This window comes from Tamandua tetradactyla, chromosome 16, assembly GCF_023851605.1.
Source record: "Tamandua tetradactyla isolate mTamTet1 chromosome 16, mTamTet1.pri, whole genome shotgun sequence".
Classification (NCBI taxonomy): domain Eukaryota; kingdom Metazoa; phylum Chordata; class Mammalia; order Pilosa; family Myrmecophagidae; genus Tamandua; species Tamandua tetradactyla.
Window position 1 is genome coordinate 57674285 of NC_135342.1, and position 18905 is coordinate 57693189.

The following is an 18905-nucleotide window of genomic DNA, read 5'->3' on the forward strand; positions in this document are numbered from 1 at the left end:
GTCTGTTCAAGTCTTTTTCCCATTTTGTAATTGGGTTGGCTGTCTTTTTGTTGTTGAGATGAACAATCTCTTTATAAATTCTGGATACTAGACCTTTATCTGATATATCATTTCCAAATATTGTCTCCCATTGTGAAGGCTGTCTTTCTACTTTCTTGATGAAGTTCTTTGATGCACAAAAGTGTTTAATTTTGAGGAGTTCCCATTTATTTATTTCCTTCTTCAGTGCTCTTGCTTTAGGTTTAAGGTCCATAAAACCGCCTCCAATTGTAAGATCCATAAGATATCTCCCAACATTTTCCTCTAACTGTTTTATGGTCTTAGACCTAATGTTTAGATCTTTGATCCATTTTGAGTTAACTTTTGTATAGGGTGTGAGAGATGGGTCTTCTTTCATTCTTTTGCATATGGATATCCAGTTCTCTAGGCACCATTTATTGAAGAGACTGTTCTGTCCCAGGTGAGTTGGCTTGACTGCCTTATCAAAGATCAAATGTCCATAGATGAGAGGGTCTATATCTGAGCACTCTATTCGATTCCATTGGTCGATATATCTATCTTTATGCCAATACCATGCTGTTTTGACCACTGTGGCTTCATAGTATGCCTTAAAGTCGGGCAGCGCGAGACCTCCAGCTTCGTTTTTTTTCCTCAAGATGTTTTTAGCAATTCAGGGCACCCTGCCCTTCCAGATAAATTTGCTTATTGGTTTTTCTATTTCTGAAAAATAAGTTGTTGGGATTTTGATTGGTATTGCATTGAATCTGTAAATCAATTTAGGTAGGATTGACATCTTAACTATATTTAGTCTTCCAATCCATGAACACGGTATGCCCTTCCATCTATTTAGGTCTTCTGTGATTTCTTTTAGCAGTTTTTTGTAGTTTTCTTTATATAGGTTTTTTGTCTCTTTAGTTAAATTTATTCCTAGGTATTTTATTCTTTTAGTTGCAATTGTAAATGGGATTCGTTTCTTGATTTCCCCCTCAGCTTGTTCATTACTAGTGTATAGAAATGCTACAGATTTTTGAATGTTGATCTTGTAACCTGCTACTTTGCTGTACTCATTTATTAGCTCTAGTAGTTTTGTTGTGGATTTTTCCGGGTTTTCGACATATAGAATCATATCGTCTGCAAACAGGGATAGTTTTACTTCTTCCTTTCCAATTTTGATGCCTTGTATTTCTTTTTCTTGTCTAATTGCTCTGGCTAGAACCTCCAACACAATGTTGAATAATAGTGGTGATAGTGGACATCCTTGTCTTGTTCCTGATCTTAGGGGGAAAGTTTTCAATTTTTCCCCATTGAGGATGATATTAGCTGTGGGTTTTTCATATATTCCCTCTATCATTTTAAGGAAGTTCCCTTGTATTCCTATCTTTTGAAGTGTTTTCAACAGGAAAGGATGTTGAATCTTGTCGAATGCCTTCTCTGCATCAATTGAGATGATCATGTGATTTTTCTGCTTTGATTTGTTGATATGGTGTATTACATTAATTGATTTTCTTATGTTGAACCATCCTTGCATACCTGGGATGAATCCTACTTGGTCATGATGTATAATTCTTTTAATGTGTTGTTGGATACGATTTGCTAGAATTTTATTGAGGATTTTTGCATCTGTATTCATTAGAGAGATTGGTCTGTAGTTTTCTTTTTTTGTAATATCTTTGCCTGGTTTTGGTATGAGGGTGATGTTGGCTTCATAGAATGAATTAGGTAGTTTTCCCTCCACTTCGATTTTTTGGAAGAGTTTGAAGAGAATTGGTAATTCTTTCTGGAACGTTTGGTAGAATTCACATGTGAAGCCATCTGGTCCTGGACTTTTCTTTTTAGGAAGCTTTTGAATGACTAATTCAATTTCTTTACTTGTGATTGGTTTGTTGAGGTCATCTATGTCTTCTTGAGTCAAAGTTGGTTGTTCATGTCTTTCCAGGAACCCGTCCATTTCCTCTAAATTGTTGTATTTATTAGCGTAAAGTTGTTCATAGTATCCTGTTATTACCTCCTTTATTTCTGTGAGGTCAGTAGTTATGTCTCCTCTTCCATTTCTGATCTTATTTATTTGCATCCTCTCTCTTCTTCTTTTTGTCAATCTTGCTAAGGGCCCATCAATCTTATTGATTTTCTCATAGAACCAACTTCTGGCCTTATTGATTTTCTCTATTGTTTTCATGTTTTCAATTTCATTTATTTGTGCTCTAATCTTTGTTATTTCTTTCCTTTTGCTTGCTTTGGGGTTAGCTTGCTGTTCTTTCTCCAGTTCTTCCAAATGGATAGTTAATTCCTGCATTTTTGCCTTTTCTTCTTTTCTGATATAGGCATTTAGAGCAATAAATTTCCCTCTTAGCACTGCCTTTGCTGCGTCCCATAAGTTTTGATATGTTGTGTTTTCATTTTCATTCGCCTCGAGGTATTTGCTAATTTCTCTTGCAATTTCTTCTTTGACCCAGTCGTTGTTTAGGAGTGTGTTGTTGAGCCTCCACGTATTTGTGAATTTTCTGGCACTCTGCCTATTATTGATTTCCAACATCATTCCTTTATGGTCCGAGAAAGTGTTGTGTAAGATTTCAATCTTTTTAAATTTGTTAAGACTTGCTTTGTGACCCAGCATATGGTCTATCTTTGAGAATGATCCATGAGCACTTGAGAAAAAGGTGTATCCTGCTGTTGTGGGATGTAATGTCCTATAAATGTCTATTAAGTCTAGTTCATTTATAGTAATATTCAGATTCTCTATTTCTTTGTTGATCCTCTGTCTAGATGTTCTGTCCCTTGATGAGAGTGGTGAGTTGAAGTCTCCAACTATTATGGTATATGAGTCTATTTCCCTTTTCAGTGTTTGCAGTATATTCCTCACGTATTTTGGGGCATTCTGATTCGGTGCGTAAATATTTATGATTGTTATGTCTTCTTGTTTAATTGTTCCTTTTATTAGTATATAGTGTCCTTCTTTGTCTCTTTTAACTGTTTTACATTTGAAGTCTAATTTGTTGGATATTAGTATAGCCACTCCTGCTCTTTTCTGGTTGTTATTTGCATGAAATATCTTTTCCCAACCTTTCACTTTCAACCTATGTTTATCTTTGGGTCTAAGATGTGTTTCCTGTAGACAGCATATCGAAGGATCCTGTTTTTTAATCCATTCTGCCAATCTATGTCTTTTGATTGGGGAATTCAGTCCATTGACATTTAGTGTTATTACTGTTTGGATAATATTTTCCTCTAACATTTTGCCTTTTGTATTATATATATCATATCTGATTTTCCTTCTTTCTACACTCTTTTCCATATCTCTCTCTTCTGTCTTTTTGTATCTGACTCTAGTGCTCCCTTTAGTATTTCTTGCAGAGCTGGTCTCTTGGTCACAAATTCTTTCAGTGACTTTTTGTCTGAGAATGTTTTAATTTCTCCCTCATTTTTGAAGGATAATTTTGCCGGATATAGGAGTCTTGGCTGGCAGTTTTTCTCTTTTAGTATTTTAAATATATCATCCCACTGTCTTCTAGCTTCCATGGTTTCTGCTGAGAAATCTACACAAAGTCTTATTGGGTTTCCCTTGTATGTAATGGATTGTTTTTCTCTTGCTGCTTTCAAGATCTTCTCTTTCTCTTTGACCTCTGACATTCTAACTAGTAAGTGTCTTGGAGAACGCCTATTTGGGTCTAATCTCTTTGGGGTGCGCTGAACTTCTTGGATCTGTAATTTTAGGTCTTTCATAAGAGTTGGGAAATTTTCAGTGATAATTTCTTCCATTAGTTTTTCTCCTCCTTTTCCCTTCTCTTCTCCTTCTGGGACACCCACAACACGTATATTTGTGCGGTTCATATTGTCCTTGAGTTCCCTGATACCCTGTTCAAATTTTTCCATTCTTTTCCCTATAGTTTCTGTTTCTTTTTGGAATTCAGATGTTCCATCCTCCAAATCACTAATTCTATCTTCTGTCTCTTTAAATCTATCATTGTAGCTATCCATTATTTTTTCTATGTTTGCTACTTTATCCTTCACTTCCATAAGTTCTGCGATTTGTTTTTTCAGTTTTTCTATTTCTTCTTTATGTTCAGCCCATGTCCTCTTCATGTCCTCCCTCAATTTATCAATTTCATTTTTGAAGAGGTTTTCCATTTCTGTTCGTATATTCAGCATTAGTTGTCTCAGCTCTTGTGTCTCATTTGAGCTATTGGTTTGTTCCTTTGACTGAGCCATATTCTCAATCTTTTGAGCGTGGACAGTTATCTTCTGCTGCTGGCGTCTGGGCATTTATTCAGATTTCTCTTGGTGTTGGACCCAGCAAGGTTGTAATATTTTTCTGTGAAATCTCTGGGTTCTGTTTTTCTTATCCTGCCCAGTAGGTGGCGCTCGTGGCACCCGTTTGTCTGCGGGTCCCACCAGTAAAAGGTGCTGTGGGACCTTAAACTTTGGAAAACTCTCGCCGTCCTGGGGGTTCGCTAGCCGAAGCGGCTTGAGCCGGCCCAGGGTCCGAACGCAGGGAGGGTGTCCGAACGCAGGGAGGGTTGCTGGTCGCCGCAGCCAGGGAAAGAGCCCGTCCGAATTTCCTAGTCGGCCCTGGGCAACAAGCGTGGCGGGAAGGCGCCAGCGGCAGCGGCCCGCCCGAGAGAGTGCACGTTCCCCGGGAGTCACGGGTTTGGAAGGGGCCTCCCCCACTCGTCACCGTTCTCCGCGGCCTGGGGGTTTCCGATCCAATTCTCTCAGTTGGTCCAGGGGCTGCGCGTGGTGTGGGTGCCAGCCGTCTTTGTTTCAGGGGACCGCCTCTCCAATTCTCCCAGCCGGCCCGGGAAGGGGGAAGGGAGTAGCTCCGGCCGCTTGCCACCCCGCCCGGTAAGGCCCGCGCGCCTCGGCGATCTCACCCGAGCTGCTTCTCTCAGCCAGCCAGCCGTTCCAGGATGTGGTACGCTGTCTTTTTTATCTCTGTTGTGGCTTTGGGCGCTTTCTGTATCGTTTCTACTCCCCTAGTAGGTGTCCTGGAGAAGAAACTAAGATCCGCGCGTCTTACTAAGCCGCCATCTTCCAGGAAGTCCCAAAATAGACTTTAAATGCAAAGATACCATAAGAGACAAGGAAGGACACTGTATATTAATAAAAGGGGTAAGTCACCAAAAATAAATGATGATCACAAATACTTAAGCACCCAATCAAGGTGTTCCAAAGTACATGAGGCAAACTCTGGCAAAACTGAAAGGAGTAATAGATATGCCTACAATAATAGTGGGATACTTCAACACACCACTCACTTCAATAGATAGAACAACCTAACAGAAGATGAATAAGGAAGTAGGTAACTTAAACAATATATTAAATGAATTATCTAACACATCTAATTAGATCATTGTACCCCAAAACACCAGGGTATACATTCAAGTGCTCACAGAACATTCTCCAGGATAGAACATTCACTGGGGCTTAAACCAGGCCTTAATAATTTTAGAAAGATTAAAATTATTCAAAGCACTTTCTCTGGTCATAATAGAATGAAGCTGGAAATCAATAACTACCAAAGACCCAGAACATTCACAAATATATGGATGTTAAACAGCACACTCTTAAGCAATCAGAAGGTCAAAGAAGAAATTGCAAGAGAAATAAGTAAATATCTGGACATGAATGAAAATGAGAGTTCAACATATCAAAACCTATGGGAAGCAGCAAGGGTGGTGCTGAGAGGGACATTTATGTTTTTGAAAGCTTACATTAAAAAGGAAGAAAAAGCTAAAACCAAAGACCTAACTGAATGACTGAAGATACTAGAGAAAGAGAAGCAAACTAACCCTAAAGCAAGCATAAGAAAAGAAATAATACCAATTAAAATGGAAATACATGAATTAAAGAACAAATAAAATAATAGAATCAATAAAACCAAAAGTTTTTTTTTTTGAGAAAATAAAAAAATATTGGCAAATCCCTAGCTAGACAGACACAATAAAAAAGAGAGAAGATACAAATAAAATCAGAAACGAGAGGGGGCTCATTAACATGACCCCAAGAAAATTTTAAAGTCATAAGAGATGCTATAAACGACTGTATGTCAAAAACTAGACATTCAGGCAAAATGGACATCTTCCTAGAAACAAACGAACAACCTATACTGACTAGAGAAGAAAAAGAAGTCAACAACCCAATCACAACTAAAGAGATTCAATTAGTCCTCAAAAATCTCTCCCTACAGGGGATGCAAGGGTAGTTCAGTGGTAATTCGTGCCTGCCATGTGAGGGACATGGGTTCGATTCCCAGCCCATGCATTTCCCCAAACCAAAGCAAAAACAAACAAACAAACAAACAATTCAACAAATGGTGCTGCAATAAAAAAGAATGAAGTATGACCCTGGCAATGCAACATACAAAAAAAAAAAAAAAAAAACTCCCTACAAAGAAAAACCCAGAACCAGATGGCTTTATGGGGTAATTTTACCAAATATTCAAGAACAAATTCCCACTTAAACATTTCCAAAAATTTGAAGAAAGGGGACCATTACCTAAATCATTCTTTTAGGCTAATATCACTGTAATACCAAAACCTGATAAACATATTACAAGAAAGGAAAATGACAGTCCAATCTCCTTAACGAATATAGATGCAATAATTCACACCAAAATATTTGCAAATTGAATCCAATGACACATTAAAAGAATTATACATGACAATCAAGTGGGATTTATTCCAGGCATGCAAAGGTGATTCAACGCAAGAAAATCAATTAATATAATGCAACGCATTAACAAACTGAATGGGAAAAAAATAACAAACATCTTGAATGATGCTAAAAAGGCATTCAACAAACTTCAGCATCCTTTCTTGTCATAAACAATTCAAAACATAGGAATCAAATGAAACTTCCTTAATATGATAAAAGCCGTATATGAAAAACCCATAGCCGACTCACACTCAATGGTAAGATACTGAAATGCTTCTCATTAGATCAGCAGTGAGACCAGGATGCCCTCTGTCACTAGTTATTCAGTATGGTCCTAAAAGTTCTAGCTAAAGAAATTAAGCAAGAAAAGAAATAAAAGGCATGCAAATCAGAAAGGAAGAAATAAAATTCTCATCATTTGCAGAAGATATGATCCTATATTTGAAAATACTGAAAAATCTACAAAAAAGCTATGTGAGCTAATGAACAAATTCAGCTCAATGGCAGGATACAAGATTAGTGCAGAAAAATCAGTAGTATATCTACAGACTAGTAATGACCTAAAAGGGGAGGCAATTAAGAAAAATAATTCCACTTAATAGCAACTAAAAGGATCAGTTATCTAGGAATACACTTAAACGTGGATGTAAAGGGCCCAACATATTCAGAAAACTACAAAACATTGCAAATTTTTTTTTATATATATTTAAATAGGTGGAAAGACATTCCACGCTCATAATAGGAAGGCCAAATGTCATCAAGATGCCAGTTCTACCCAAATTATCTACAGAGTCAATGTAATACCAAATTTACAGCAACCAATCTGCAGACTTGCAAAAGTTGGTTATAAAATTTATTTGAAAGGAAAAGGGCCTCGAATAGTCAAAAACATCCTAAAAGGGAAGAATGAAGCAAGAGGACTTATACTTCCTGAATTTGAAGCTTATTATAAAGCCACTGTGGTCAAATCAGCAAGGTATTGGCACGAAGATAGACATACTGATCAATTGAAATGAACTGAGACTTCAGTAATAGAACTTAGATCTGTGGTCAATTGATTTTTTTGACAAGGCCCCCAAATCCACTGAACTTGGACAGAATAGTCTCTTCAAGAAATGGTGCTGTGAGAACCGGATATCCATATCCAAAGGAATGAAAGAGGGCCCCTATTTCGCATCCTATAAAACAAAAATAACTCAAGGTGGATCAAGGACCTAAGCATAAAAAAGTCCACAGCATAAATCTTCCAGAAGAAAACATAGGGAAAGATCCTTAAGACCTAGTAATAGGAGGTAGCTTCTTAGACCTTATATCCAAAGTACAAGCAATGAAAGAAAAAATAATAAATGGGAACTCCTTAAGTTAAAGACTTCTTTACTTCAATGTCTTTGTTGAAAGGATATAGAGGCAGTCAACTCTATGGGAGAGAATATTTGGTTACCATATATCTACATCCAGTATATATATACATCTTACAACTTCAAAGATAAAAGGACAAGCAACCCAATTATGAAATGGCAAAAGATATGAATAAATATTTTTCTAAATAAGAAATACAAATGCTAAAAAGCACATGAGAAGATATTTATCTTCATTAGCTATTAGGGAAAATTCAAGTCAAAACCACAATGAGATATCATCTCACACCTATAAGACAACTATTAGACAAACAAGAAACTAAAAATGTTGGAAAGGATGTGGAGAAATAAGAAAACCTATTCACTGCTGGTGGGAGTGTAAATAAGTACAGCCACTGTGAAAGATTATTGGCAATTCCTCAGAAATGCAAGTAATGAATTGCCCTATGACCTGACAATTCTGTTTCTTGGTAAAAATGAACAATCCAAGCATCCATCAACAGGTAAGTGGTTAAACAAAATGTGGTATGTATATGTATATAACTCAAGGTGGATCAAGGACCTGAATATAAGAGCCCACACCATAAATCTTTGAGAAGATTATATATGATGGAATATTATGCAGCAGTAAGGATGAATGAGATTTTGAAGCTTACTACAACATGAGCAAATCTTGAGGCTTGAGGACATAATGCTGAGTGAAATAGGTCAGGCAGAAAAAGGACAGATATTGGATGCTTTCACTAATATGAACTAGCTAAAATATGTAAGCTCAGAGTCTTAAAACATAGAGTATAGGGTACCTAGAGATAGACCCTAGAGAAGGGGGAGAGGCTACCTAATACATAGAGATCTGTTTATGAAGTTGAACTTAAATGTTCGGGAATGTATAGCAGTGACAGTAGCTCACTATTGGGAATATAAATAATAGTGCCATTTTGTAGTTGAAGTTGATTGAAAGGGGTTGTTTAGAGTCATGCATGTCAGTGATTAATGCTACATATACAAGTAAGTTCTTGCATGAACTACTACAAATGTATGACACTTGTGCAAAGTGTTAATAATAATGGAGGGATATATGGGGACAATTACCTATTGCAAGGTACAGCCTGTAGTTGACAGCAATACCTTAATATTCTCTCATCAACGGTAATGGGCATACCATACCAAAACTAGGGGTCGATAGTGGGGGGATGAGTTATATGGGGTTTTTTTGGGTTTTCACTTTTTGTGTCTACCTGATATTTTTCTTTCGGAGGTAATTAAAGTGGTCTAAAGTTGAGTGTGATGATGATTGCACAACTAAGTGATGATACTATAAGACACTGATTGTATACTTTGGATGGAATATATGGTATGTGAATATATTTCAATAAAATCTGCAGATTAAAAAAATATGATTGATTGCACTCTCTTATGCTACCTGATTTCTTGGGAGGCCACATGAGTGTAGGTCCTTAATTAAGCAGCAGTTGAACATCACCAATCACATCATCTTTTTCATCCCTTAATAACTATCAGTTTAATTCTGTGATGTCCCAAACTAATACATGAAAAAGGATGTTGAAAATAACAGTATTTGGTAAAAGTTACGTGAATTGTGATGTCCTAAATAAAAGCTCGACTTATTTGGGAACATGAATTTTAAAATTGTTTCCTTATCATGAAAGATAGCAAAATTACCAGTTTTATTTGGATTCATGTGCCAACGTTACCTTGCATTGTGCCAATCCTTCTCTAATAACCACTACTCTTTCTCCCCTCCCCTGTCTAGTGACTGTTAATTTGATAAAAGAAAGATCATAAAAGAATGAGGGCACAGTGCTAGGTTTGGGTGTCAGAGAATTTTAAACTAGTAAGTTGCCTTGAGAAATAAAATTTGCAGATCTTATTTAAAATTGAACTACTAAGATTTCTCTTCCTATCAGCAGTATTTCTTGTTTGCTATGCAACGCCACTTATTAGCATATGCCATCAGGAAACTTATGGCGACTTTCTGTGGCTCAGATTCCTCATCTGTGAAATGAGGATGAAATTAAAAAGCAGCAGTTATTTCCAGGAGAAAAAGAGTATAAATATATGAACCCACTAAAATACTGCTGAACTTAGCAGGCACAACAGAAGCGTTAGCTCTTATCATTTTTTGTGTTGTATTTTTTATTCAAGAATTTTCCTAAGTTAAAAACAAAACAAAACACTTCACCATACACCAATAATTCCTGTTGAAACATGACAGTAATCTTTGTGTGAGTGTGAAAAAGTCCTCTGTTCATAGATATTGACTGGCCTACTGAACTTGATGTTCTTTTCTCCCACATATAAACTGGATGATATGAATAATTCAGAGGAATTAAAATAAAATACATTAAATTCCACATGTTAAGATCGCCCTTAATCATTTTTAACATGGAAGCATTCTCTGAATATATTTTTGTCAACCTTTTCTTCACAGTAGTATGTGTTTGAACACATACATTTTATAATTTAAAATTCTGCTAAAACTTGACCTTCAATACTTGCATAACATTAACCTTTGAATAGCAAATTACAGAGACATCTGGAAGCATTGAAACAGTAATATTCACTCAAAAGTACAAATTATGTAGCCTACAACATATCTTGGAAGAACTAAAATTGCTAAAAGCTACATATTTAATTATGCATGACCTGAATACTTTTGGAACAAATTTAATGTGTTCAAATAAGCACTGTTTCAAAAGGGTACTTTAGAACAGAAATGTAAACTGACATCCCCTTTTGTGACTTACTTTCTTACTCAATAGAAATTTACTTCTAAAAAGAAGCATGAAAGAGATCCACTTAATAGGTCACTGTTATTAGAAAAAAATGCAAATGAGCAACTAAACTTCACTGCACAAATCAAGCTGCCTACTCTCTTGGGTATTATTCAGTGCTTGCTTTAATATTTTCCTAACATTTTGAGAGTTTTTCCAATTAAATATTAATATTTTTCTCAAAGAGAAAGATAAATTTATCATTCTAAAGAGATTGTGGGAGGGAGGGATAGTGATCTGTGTCAGCAGTAAGAATGAGGAACTGAGGAGAAAGGTTCATTAAGGAACACACGCTGAGTCTTCTTTCTCTCATATTCCAAAGAGCCACATATAGAAGCTCATGTCTATGTGGTGGAATTGAAGAACAAGTCAATATGATCTCCAAGTGATTGACCATACCAGTCAAGGAAGTCCTCAACCATATTATCAAATCACTGGAAGGTTATGGAGGCAGTACAGCATCCAAATGGTAGGTCTTTATTTAAAACAATAAACAAAACGAATACAACAGCAAAAGCCTAGAAGCCTTTCAGACATTGTTGCATCTCATCTTGCCTGACTATGGAGTCACCACATACAGAAATCTTTTGACTTCAAATTATATATTGCTTACCACCTTAGACTCCAAGATCTCTCACCCGAGTGTTCTCCCATAGGACAGAAACAATTTTTGTGAAGCTGCTTGGAGTATTGATGGCTAACAAATCTCAGTTCTTTTAGGGATGTGACATTGGTGAAATGAGCTGCCTTGGCCACAGTCATGCCCACGTTGTGAGGCCATCATACGTCAATTACTGGCCCGTGTCAGGGGTAAAGACCTGGACCCATCACTCCGATTGAGGACAGCTCTGAAAATCCATTTCAGCACCAGAGTGTCCTGTAAAAATGGCAGAAATCTTCGACATTACTGCATTGCAGTTCCACATTTCTCTCTGCTCACTCCTACTTTACCTACTCCTCCAATAAATTCAATCTCGAGAGTACTCCCCCATAAGCCTTTTGCATCAAAGTCTGCATTTAAACATTTACTTCTTGGAAAACCCTTCTGGGGTATCTACCATTCCAATCGCCTAACCCTGTGACTTTTAAGTTGAGATTTTTATTGGAAACAACTGTAGCTTTTCTCTGTCTGTGGTGTCTGAATGCCCAGAGCATGCCTCCCTGGATTGTAAACACTGAGGCTTCCTAGACTGTCTCAGACTGAACTGCTCTACAGTTGTAGTTTATAAGTCAGACTAAGCTAGGCTGCTCTGAATAACAAAGATTCCCCAAACCTCTGTGGCTCAAAAGCATAAAATTTTATTGCACGATCAAAGAATTATTTTGATACAGAGTGGGGTTATGTTCTCCTATAATTCTGCAATTCTTTATTCGGGTATCTGAGCTGCCTCCGTTTTATAGTTGTGCACTCTGTACCACTGCCCTTATGAAGATGCTGAGGCAGAGGAAGAAAAGATATAGAGGAGGCGTGCTTTTTCTAAACAGCTTTTATTCCAAAGTGATTCTCATCATTTCTGCTAACTGCCCATAAATCAGAACTTCATGGGAGGTAGAAAATGTAGGGAAGCATATGAATAACAGGTAAGCAATAAATAAGCATAAGATCTCCATGCAGCTGCTTCACATGTCCCCCCAGCCACACTTGCCCAAGTGAAGTTTAGAACTGCTTCTAAGCCACATAGTAAGTGGCTGAAGTATAAGCTCTAAATGGGTAAAATTTTCTTACACTTTTCTTTTTTATAATAAATAATTATAAATTATTAAAATGCATTTAATTTATAAATATATAACCTACAATTTATAAATATGTAAATTATAATTTATGACAAATTATTGCAATATAAAATATAAATAATATATAATATAATGAATATAATAATTTATAATATATTATACACATTATACATAAAGAAAGAAAATCACTTTACTGTATTTATAAAAATAAATATAATCCAAAGCCTCAGTATTCTGAGGTGTTAAATAATATAATATCAGATCTGTTAATCAGCTAGCACTTTGCTTGATGGAAAAAACAAGCGCTTTAATATTAGTCTTGATTTTCTCGTGAGCTCTACCCCTGCGCCGGTTTGAAAGGATATATACCCTAGAAAAGCCACGGTTTAATCCTCATCCACCTTGCAGAGGCAGCCATTTCTTTTAATCCCTATTCCGTCCTATAGGTTGGAAACTTAACTAGATGATTGCTACAGAGATGTGACTCATCCAATTGTGGGCATAAACCTTTGATTAGAGGAAGATGTGACTCCACCCATTCCAGGTCTTGATTAGTTTACTGGAATCCTTTAAAAGAGGAAACATTTTGGAGAGAGCTACGAGAACCATCAGAGCCCATGCAGCCAGAGACCTTTGGAGATGAAGAAGGAAAACGTCCCCAGGGGATTCATGAAGCAAGTAGCTTAGAGCAACCCCTTTTATCTAGGTGCAGGTTTTGCTTTTTTTCTTTTCTCTTGTCTGTTATATTTAATAACCCAACCCAGATAAAGGCTTCTCAGAGGACCACCCAATGACCAAAAGAAATACACAGAATGAGACTCAAAATGTGATACAGAAAAAATAACTTGCAAACATATGGACCAGGTTTTGGGAAAATCTTCTTTAATATGAATAGATATTTGGTTGTAAGTAATGTACCCTAAGTTTTCAAGGAATTCTACCTCAGGAGAGACAAGAGAGTCCATGAAGCCAGAGACCCTTGGAGAAGAACAACCCTGAGGGAGTTTCTTGAAACAAAAAGCCTGGAAAGAAAGCTAGCAGACGTCACCATTTTCAACATGTGCCTTTCCAGCTGAGAGAGAAATCCTGAACTTCATTGGCCTTTCTTGCATAAAGGTAACCTCTTGTTGGTGCTTTAATTTGGACATTTTTATAGACTTGCTTTAATTTGGAGTTTTCCATGGCCTTAGAACTGTAAACTAGCAAGTTATCAAATTCTCCTTCTCAAAAAGCCATTCTGTTTCTAGTATATTTCATTCTGGCAGCTAGGAAACTAGAACACATAAATATCAGGTTTTAGGAAATTTTTCTTTAATATGGATAGATAGTTGTATTTATAAGTAATGAATCCAAAGTTTTCAAGGAATCCTGTCTTAGGAGAGAAAAACCTTTTTGAGCCAATGTGTCTTTCAACCTGCCTTGGAAATCTGGTTTTAGCTATTGCCAGGCTTGACAGTCATTCTCCACTTAAGCCCATACACTGGTTCTGTCACACACGCTAGTATAACTTAGGCCAAGTAACTTGAATTTTTATGGCATTATTTTTCTCATTTTTGGATATTATAGGAGACAACCAAAGTTATTAGCACATATTAACTATGTGGATGTCAACCTCTCTTCTGCCGTATCCACTATCTGATTAAGTCCACTGAACTCTCAACCTGAAAGCTACAAACTTCGATATTTACAAGAACAAGTCACTATTTAATAAATCACTATTGAAAGATTAGCTTGTCTCTCCCCCAGATTTGAAATATGGTGAACAAACAATCATTGATCAGATTCCTATCAAATTGTTACCCAAGTGTCCTTTGTGATCAAACCACTTTGGATTCCCCAATATTAACATTTTAATCCCTGTAAAATATAAATATATCTGTTCTTTCTCTTCATGATATCCAATCAACCCATATAACTAGGCTTCTACTAGATTTGTTATTATTCCTCTCTTTCATTGTAATACCCCTCTGATAACTAAAACCTGTTCCCTTCCCCAAAAGGCTAACTTCCATGCCATCTGGTTTCCTTATGAGGACCTGAATCCTTCAAGACCTCAAATTAATTCCTATAATCTTGATCCCAGTTTTGGTCGGTAATTTATTCCATTAGGTGTTTTTAGTTTCTGGTTTGAAAGGGCCACATTGCTTACGTCCAGGCTTGCATGTCAAATGCCCATTGGAGATATTCACCCATTTCTAATATAATATTGCTATTAATTTAAAATTAACTGACCCAGAAAAAAAAAGCTATAATCATTTCCTTCATACTACTTGCTACTTCTCATCCTAGGGCATAAAGTGGTTTCACCAACACAGGAACATAGTAGACTTTCTTGACCGCCTTCTTCTTCCTTACCCTATATAATCTTTATCACAAAATGATGAATCTGATCTGCTATTTGAACCTGTTGTTCAAATGTTCTGTTTCTCTTTGACCTCATTAGCAGTCTCTTGGCCCAGATCACTATAATCTGTCGCCTAAATCCTCTAACAACTTTGCATCTGATTACTTCACTTAAGCCTCTACTTCAGGCCTCCAGATCCAATGTCCACTCCACACCCAACCTGAGCCTAGATTTCTAATCATCTTATTCTCTTTCAGTAGTTTCCCATTGTCCTTTGGATAAAATCTGACCTTCTTTAAATGGGTCACGCTCTCTTCCATGGTTTTATATTTGTTTATCTATCAAGTCACATACCCCTGCCTGCCCCAGACACTCTAGCCACAATGCTTTTGTTTCCTAAATCATACCCTGATTTTCCTCATATGAAAGCTTTTGCAGACACATTTATTTTTTTCACATTCATTTTTGCTCAAATCTTGCTCAACCTTCTGTAGTCTGTAAAAAAAAGTTTTTTTTTATTAGAGACGTTGTCAGTTTTACAGAATAATCATGTATAAAATATAGGATTCACAGAGATCATCCTACTACTAACACATTGGATTGGTGTGGAACATCTGTTACAAGTGATGAAAACACATTTTTATAATTTTACTATTAACTGTAGTCCATGGTCTAACTTAGGGTTCACTGTTTATGAGATGCCCTTTCACAGGATTTAAAAAAAAAATTTTATTCTGTCACCATATATGCAATCTATCACTTCCCCCTATACTACATGCAAATATTTTAGTGCTCCTAGTTACATCTAAATGTCGTGCTGCCATAACCACCATACATTACCAAAAGATATCCATCATTCCAAATAGGAAAACTGTACATTTTTTAACCATATAGAAATATAAAACTGTCTTCATTTATGAGTTGTATAAAAACAAGTAGTAGGCAAGGCTGTTTGCCTGACCCTTGCTCTATAGTTACTATCTCAGAGCCAGAAGTTTGCCATTCATTCCAAGAGACATCTAGATTTCTCTAGAACTTGGTTCTATTTGACTTAGGATAAATAAACTCAGACAATACTTAGCTTCCAAATGTATTATAACCTCTTTATTCTTTTGATAAAACTCTTGCAGAGTTAGCTGCTTTGTTTGTAGATGATGAACTGTATAAAGATCCAGTTCAAACACTGGCACTGCTATGAACATGGTCTCCTCCTTTCAACTCAGAATTAAGACTTTTGGTTCTTGTTTTTATATTCCAGCCCCAGAGGGAAGTTAACTGTAGGTATCCATCTGAAGACAGTCTTTTGTTATATAGTAGTTATCTACAAACAGGCTCTAGCTTCTCCAAGAACACTATAGGATGAATTTAGTTTAAATACTTTGAACCAAGAGTTACCCTCTCAAATGAGTTCAAATGCATTTTTACTTTTAGACAACCTACACATTTATGTTTTCCTTAAATACAAAGCCTCCTCTCCAAATAAATCAAGGTCAAAATAAATTAGTTCAAGATGGAATCGGTCCATCTGACTAAGTTCTGATATCGTGTGAATGAAAAGCAGCAGCGAATTATGATGACAGATGATAGATCCAAGGAATTGCCAAGTTTGTTAACATTTCTCCATGTCTAAATCACCCTTAAAGAAAATCCTATATGGGGTCACACCATCCTCTTGGTAGTCGAGGAGGGCAAACATACCATCTGGATTCATGTCTTCACCAATATAGAACTGGCCATTGTTGAAATTAGTAAGGATGCATATGACTTGTTCTGTAGACCCTGTCATAAAGATTTTATTCTTTTTGGTGTCTGTTCTTCAAATTTGCCTTTGATGTCATGTTGTCTTTGTTGTACTACTTGTAGGCTTCTTTTGTGAGGCTGGTTGTCTGTAAGTGATAGCTCATGACAATGTCAACACTGATGATGATGTGTTTTCAGTACCTTCAACTTAGGGGTCTCCGGTGGATGCATTTCATCAATGGCAGCATCATCAATGCCACCTTCTCTCCTACTGACCATCCTCCCCTCCACCTCCAGGCACAGAACACTGGGATTTCCTGGATCTTGTAAATGTCAGAGAACATCTCATCATGGGTGATAAGGGCCCGACAGATGATCATGAAGACCGCTGGAGGGAAGCAGCGGTGAAGGAGCTGGCATGGAAAGAGCACAGAACTCAGAGTGAAGCATGGGAGGGGCAGGAGCTGAGCTGGGGAAAGGAGAGAAGGGCAGAAAAGCACCTTGAACGTTTTAAGCGTTCACTTCTCATTTCTTACACACACTTTATCCTCTGGTAAATTATCCTCTGGTAAATTATCCTCTAGATTTTGACTCTATGAGTTTGCACATTCTAAATATTTTATATCAGTGATATATAATATCTGTCCTATTGTGTCTGGCTTATATCAGTCAACATGATGTTTCAAGGTTCATTCATGTTGTTGGAATTATCAGGGCTTCATTTCTCTAAATGGGTGAATAATACTTCACTGTATATATACAGCGTATATTGTCTATCCAATCATTTGTTGATGGATACTTGGGTTGCTTCTATCTTCGGACAATTGTGGATAATACCACTATGAATATCAGTGTACAAATACCTGTTTGGGTCCCTGCTTTCAATTCTTTGGAGTATATTTATCTAGCAGTGAGATTGCCAGATCATATGGTATTTTATACTTAACTTTCTGAGGAACTGCCAAACTATCTTCCACAACAATGCACCATTTTGAATTGTCACAAATAATGAATGAACGTTCCTTTTTCTCCACATTCTCTCCAACACCTGCAGTTTTCCATTTTTTTTTTAAATAACAGCATTCTAATGGTATGCTCATTGTGGTTTTAGTTTGCATCTCCCTGATGGCTGATGATGTTGAGCACATTTTCATGTGCTTTCTGGCTATTTGTGTATCTTTCTTGGAGAGATATCTATTCAAGTATTTTGTCCATATTTAATTAGTTTTTTTGTCTTTAAGTTGGAGGAGTTCATTATATATCCTGGATATTAAATCATTATCGGATATGTGGACTCCAAATGTTTTCTCCCATTGAATAGACTATCATTTTATTTTTAGGGCAAAGTACTTTGAGGCTCAAAAGTTTTTAATTTTGATGAGGTACCAGTTATCTATTTTTTTTCATTTGTTGCTTGTGCTTTTGGTGTAAAGTTTAAAAAGTGATTGCCTAACACCAGGGACCTCAAGATGCTTCCCTACATTTTCTTTTAGGAGTTTGAAAGCTCTGGCCCTTATATTTAGGTTATCAATCCATTTAGAGTTGACTTTTGTATAAGGTATTAGATAGGGGACCCTCTTTTATTTGAGGTGGGGGATAGAGATCCAATTTTTCCAGCATCATTTGTTAAAGAGAGTATTCTTTCACAATAAAGTTGTCTTTGTCTTTGCCCCTTGTCAAACAATCAATTGGCTTTGGGGGTGCAAGGGAAGTTCAGTGGTAGAATTCTCACCTGTCATGTGGGAGACCTGAGTTGGATTCCCTGCCCATGCACTTCCCAAAACAAACAAAACCCAAACAAATAAACAGCAATAACAAAAGAAATTCAACAAATGGTGTTGCATTAATGGGATACTCACATGGAAAAGAATGAAATGTGACCCCACCATGCAGCATACCAAAAAAAAAAATTAGTTGGCCTTAAAATGTGAGGGTTGATTTCTTAGCTCTCAATTAAATTCCTTTGGTGTATATGTTTGTTCTAGCACCATGCTGTTTTAACTACTGTGGATTTGTAATGAATTTTAGGATCAGGAAATGTGGGTCATCTGACTTCATTCCTTTTTACAAGATAGCATTAACTATTCAGGGCATCTTATCTTCTATAAAAAATTCATAATTGACTTTCCATTTCTGCAAAGAAAGTTGTTGGAATTTTGGTTGTATTATGTTGAATCTATAAATCATTTTGGGCAGAATTGACATCTTAAAAATAGATAGTCTTTCAATCCATGAACATGGAATGTCCTTCCATTTACGTAGGACTCATTTGATTCCTTTTAG

At 36.6% G+C, this 18905-nt stretch overlaps 1 pseudogene; it reads right to left on the bottom strand.

Annotated features, from left to right (window-relative positions):
- LOC143658445 (zinc finger and BTB domain-containing protein 1 pseudogene) overlaps positions 1-16901 on the bottom strand; it is a 64565-nt pseudogene extending 47664 nt beyond the window's left edge.
- Positions 16902-18905: the final 2004 nt, after the last annotated feature.